This window comes from Teleopsis dalmanni, chromosome 1, assembly GCF_002237135.1.
Source record: "Teleopsis dalmanni isolate 2A chromosome 1, ASM223713v2, whole genome shotgun sequence".
Lineage (NCBI taxonomy): Eukaryota > Metazoa > Arthropoda > Insecta > Diptera > Diopsidae > Teleopsis > Teleopsis dalmanni.
The window spans coordinates 27,802,549-27,807,748 of record NC_051846.1 but is presented as its reverse complement, the minus strand read 5'-3'; positions in this window follow the sequence as shown (position 1 = coordinate 27,807,748).

The following is a 5,200-nucleotide window of genomic DNA, read 5'->3' as shown; positions in this document are numbered from 1 at the left end:
TCACCTAATTTATCTAATTTTTACCTAATTTACCCTACTCGAAATTCTGGTAAATACCAACATTCGCTGCCATACCGACGTAATTTACTCTTTCTCTCAATTTACTATCAATTTACTCGAACTCGCACACTGCCCAAATATCATATTATAAGTAAATGTTATAACTTTCAATCAATGAAATTAAAAATTGAATCAAAGTGTGCTATACATTATTTTATAATACAAAATAGTTATATTTTCTTTTCAATAAAAAAATTATTTTAAAAACTGTATTTTTGTTGTCCTGTTTTGTGTGCTTGGCTTCCGTACCAGAAAAGAATAAAAATGTTTTGAAAGCAGCGTTTGTTGAAAAATACAAAACTAAGGTAAGGACAATAATAAGAAATTAAGAAATAAAATTTAACAAAACACTAAATATGTACTAAACAACCCTCAATACAACTGCAAATCACCCACCCCCATTTTCCCATTTGCATTTGCACCCACGACTTTTGTAAGGACAGGAGCATTACACTATTACTAATTCTACATACATATGTATGTAGGTATATAATTATGGCACTCACCATTGTGTTCTGTGAATATATTCATTCCGATGGCATTACAGCGATTATCCTTTGCGGAGTGTACGCCACTGACGCCGGATGATGAAACACCAGAACGATGGGAGCTGCCACCAACAGCAACAGGGGCACCCGATGATTTGATACGTGATCCACGTAATGTTGAACCAGCGCCCAAAGCATTTACACTTCCCACACTAATACCATGTGTACCAACTGGACTGCTGCTGGAGACACCAATGCAGCTAGCGGTACCGCCGTGACCCCCACTTGAATGTGAACCGCGTTCTTTTCCTTGCTGAGCGCCCATTGTGTGCACTAGTCCAGCAGCACAATCAGCTAGCAAAGCTGTTAGACACACAGACGACTGACTTCTTTTGTAGTGGGTGGGGGTGGATTTTGACACTACTTAAGTCACAAAATCTCAATGGCGGCGAAGACAACTGCTTTAGATTATTGTTTCTTGCTGATGTTATCAGAAGCCGGCGTTTTGTGAACAAATTTAAATTTGCAAATATTTATTATTACTTATATTAAAAATTTATCTTATTAAATAAAATTTATACACATTTTGCTTTGCACACTCCTTTACTACGCTTTTGCGTTTTTCCTTTTCGACTTTGTTTCACACTTGTAGTAGACACAAAAATGCCACAAAAAGGAAGTTGCAATTAATTTGTAACTTTTTTCTTATTTGCTTTTATTTTATAACTGCTTCTTTATGGCTTATTAGAAATTTTATTCTTATTTAAATAAATATAAGAATTATATTTACTTGAAGCAAAAGCTTACAAAATTTGCAAATCTTTCTATTATTCCTTAAGGTATGTGCATGAAGGAAAGCAGTAGTATCGAAAGGCTTAACACGCCCTAAAATGCACTTTGTCTGCGCTCAAGTGCGCACCTCTTCCTATTTAAAAACGCCGCTAGGCAAACAAAATATTTTTGCTTTGTTATTTATTTATTTATTTATTAATTTTTCGTAGCATATTTATTTTATTTATTTATTTTTTGCTTTTAATCTAAGCTTGATAATTACTCAGTCGAACTGGTAAATAATTTGTTATTCTTTTTCCATCCTTTTCACATCACTTAACTGTCTGCAAAGTATTCAGACAGTAATTATTTTATTCGTTGAATTATTACGACAAAATTATAAAGTTTTTATCACTTTGCTATATTATTACATTTGTTTTATTTAATTTTTAATCTAGTTGTATAAATTTTCCAATTTTTACAATTTATTACAGTGCGATGTAAAAACTGCCGTCCATTCTGATACGCTCGTCTTTTTCAACTAGTTAATTTCTTCCAATTGTGAAACAATTTGAAAATGAAACGATGTAGAGCGCAAACGTCTTCTACCGTTTATTTTTTGTTATTGTTTCTTCTTCATACGAATTCGTAAATGAATACCAGTGGAGCCATCTAATTGGAAATGTTTAATAGAAAAACTAATTTAGCAAATATAAAAATTTAAATTTTGTGCTAAATGAATTCTTTTAAAGAATAGTACATAATTTGAAGAAGTAATATAATATAAATTTATTTTACGAGAATAGTGAAGTTAATAATCTTTCTTCAGTATATTACCTTCTCAAAATTTTAAACTAAACTCACGGTAATAGAAATCGCACGCTATTATATTGATTGATACACATGAGGAAGGTTAGCTATATCTGAACATAATATCCATACATGTGTGGGTATAAAAACGTTTTAAGTCCTATAAAACTAACTCAGAGAAATACAATTCATGTATATGTATGTTAATACGATCTTTACATTGTGAAATTAAAAGTAGATGAAATCAATAATCGAGATTAAAGTACTAATCTCATTGTTTAATCTCAGATTTTTCATACAAAAGTAAATCTCCTTTTGGTCGAGATTAATTTTTAATTTCCTTAGAAATGGTGATTATTTTTCTATGCAACTCTGTACAATATCGTAGCTTTTTTACGATCTTAAAAGAATTGGAAGAGAAATGTTAAAATCTATTTAAAACAAACATTGAAACTGAGTAAATTTTTAATAAATTTATTTATTTATTATTTAAATTAATATATGAACACCATTTTAATTTAATCACATATGCAGTCAGTAATCACTACCATAGAGAGTCAATTTGCATGACCATGCATTTTTCATGTTTAATCAAACACGATTGAGATCATAAGCACAGACTGTGCATGAAATGATTGACATAGTATCAAAATATTTAGAATTTTCTTCATACAATTTGTTATCGATAAGTAATTGAACATCAGGTGTATGACGGAATAAAATAAATATAAAATAAATAAAAATAAAATGTGAATAATAATAGTAGTTATTACAACAGTGGCAATAACATCATATGAATCAGACATAGCTATGCTCACAGTTCGAATAATATACAACTGTATGAATGGTTATTCGATAAGTTCGATAAAACGTTATTCAATTGTATTTTGAATTAAATTAATTTTTCTATTTTTAAAAAATTTATTCTCAATTCGCGAATTTGATGCGAACCAATAAAACATTTTCTTATTTTTAATAATTATTTAGAGAAAGGAGTTGTAATTTTGCAAATTTTTTGAAAGATTATATTCATAATAAAATGTGTTTTTAAATTTGTCAAGTTTTTAACACTTGAATTTCATTTTTTAAATGTTTAATGGGTTTAACGCGTTGCTATACACTTTAAAATAAAATGTAATTTTACCGCATACAAATCTGAAGACTGAAATTTGGTAAGCATACTTGAATATACACAGTACGATTTGGTAGCATGACATACTCGGTTTACATACATTTAGTATCGTTTATATCACGCTTTAAGCAATTAAGTATGTTTGTCAAGAATATCGAAAGTATGAATTTTTTGGGAGACTAGGTTTATCGATTTCAATTTTATTTTTTGATTTTTCATGATTATGGACACATTTTTTTTATATATGTTCCTCTATGTCCCGATTTTACTTGTGAATATATATATTGTTATATACATAACATTGTATTTAATATACATTGTTTTATATAAATATGTAAAATATGAACATCCTTAAATTTACTATTCAATTAGTGGGTAGAAGAAAAACTGTAAATATAACTTCATGTATAAACTGACATTTTTAACATGTATGAAGTCTAGTGTCACGCTGATCGTACTTTTGCAAGTTATTTTGTTTGACATAAAGTAAATTTATTTTTAATTTTATAATTACTTTCTATACTTAAAAGTCATAAATTTAATGTTTATTTTACTTTAAACATAAAATAAAAACTGATTTTGTGTATTTTACTACTTAACAAAAAAATATATACATACATATATAAAAACCCTTAAAATGAGACAAAATAATTTCATCACAATTTCATAACAAAAGTTATCGATATTATTTTGATTTATACGAACACACGCACGCTGTCAAACAGATAAAATTTTTGACGTTTCGGTATAAAACTGCAACTAAGTTAATTGTCTAGAAATATTCAGTAAAAAACTAGCACGAAGTAGTCTATCATTCGTTTAGACACTTCTGGAACTTAAAAACATATTTTTACCTGTGTAAAATAAAAATAAATTATATTAATTTTAAGCATGTAAGAAATTTTTAGTTGTCATTTATAAATATATTAAAAAAATTTTTAAAATAAATTTTGTTTTACAGCGTTTGGGTACATATGTAATCTACTTAAAAAGACAATTTTTATTTGTCAATTGTATAAATTAAATCGTTTGGTGATAACTAATTATAAATTATAAAGGATGTCTGATTGGGATACAGTAACTGTTCTCCGCAAAAAAGCACCCAAGTCCTCCACATTAAAGTCAGAGTCTGCTGTCAACTCGGCACGTCGTCAGGGAGTTGCCATCGAAACTCAGCAAAAATGTAAGTAACATTTGTTTTGCATTAAATTAATAATTATTAAAAATGTGTTTCTGTTGTGTTTATGGTAATAGAGGGGTAGACTAATGCAACGGATTTAAGTATGCCTCCTACAGTTTTAATTGAGTGGGGGTGTATCTGTGCATTGTTGCACTTTATGGTTACGTTTATACATAATATTTGTTGCATATCTGCTTCTTATCAATTATAAATTTCGCAATATTAGTTTTTATTAATGCTGTTAACAAATACTATTGAAACGTTACTAAAAGAACACACGTATTACGTTTTTAAACGGTTTTTTACGTCATATGTGATACCTTATAAATAATTAACCTATTTATAAATTTATAGTTTTCAAAGTGTTATTTTTAAACTAGAAGAAAGAACAAACAAATTTATGGAAGTATTTCATGTTTTTGTGTTTTTAATTTACAACTAAAAAATAAAAAAAAATTATATACAAACAACTAATAATTGCAACTGTTTCTACATTCAGAAAAATATGGTTTCAATGGGAAGAAATATCATTTTTAGTTATATATATGCGATTTACATCATACCAAAAGAATATGGTTTCAATAGAAAGAAATCCTATTTTTAGTTATAAATACCCGATTTATAAAATTAAATGTGCAAGCTTCTATCTGAACAATCTGTTTTATGTTTAGTATATTCAAGTTTTGAACAGTTGTTTTAGTTTTAAAATAATAAAGTTACAGAATTCCACAATCAAGATTAAGAAATTATTAGTTTATA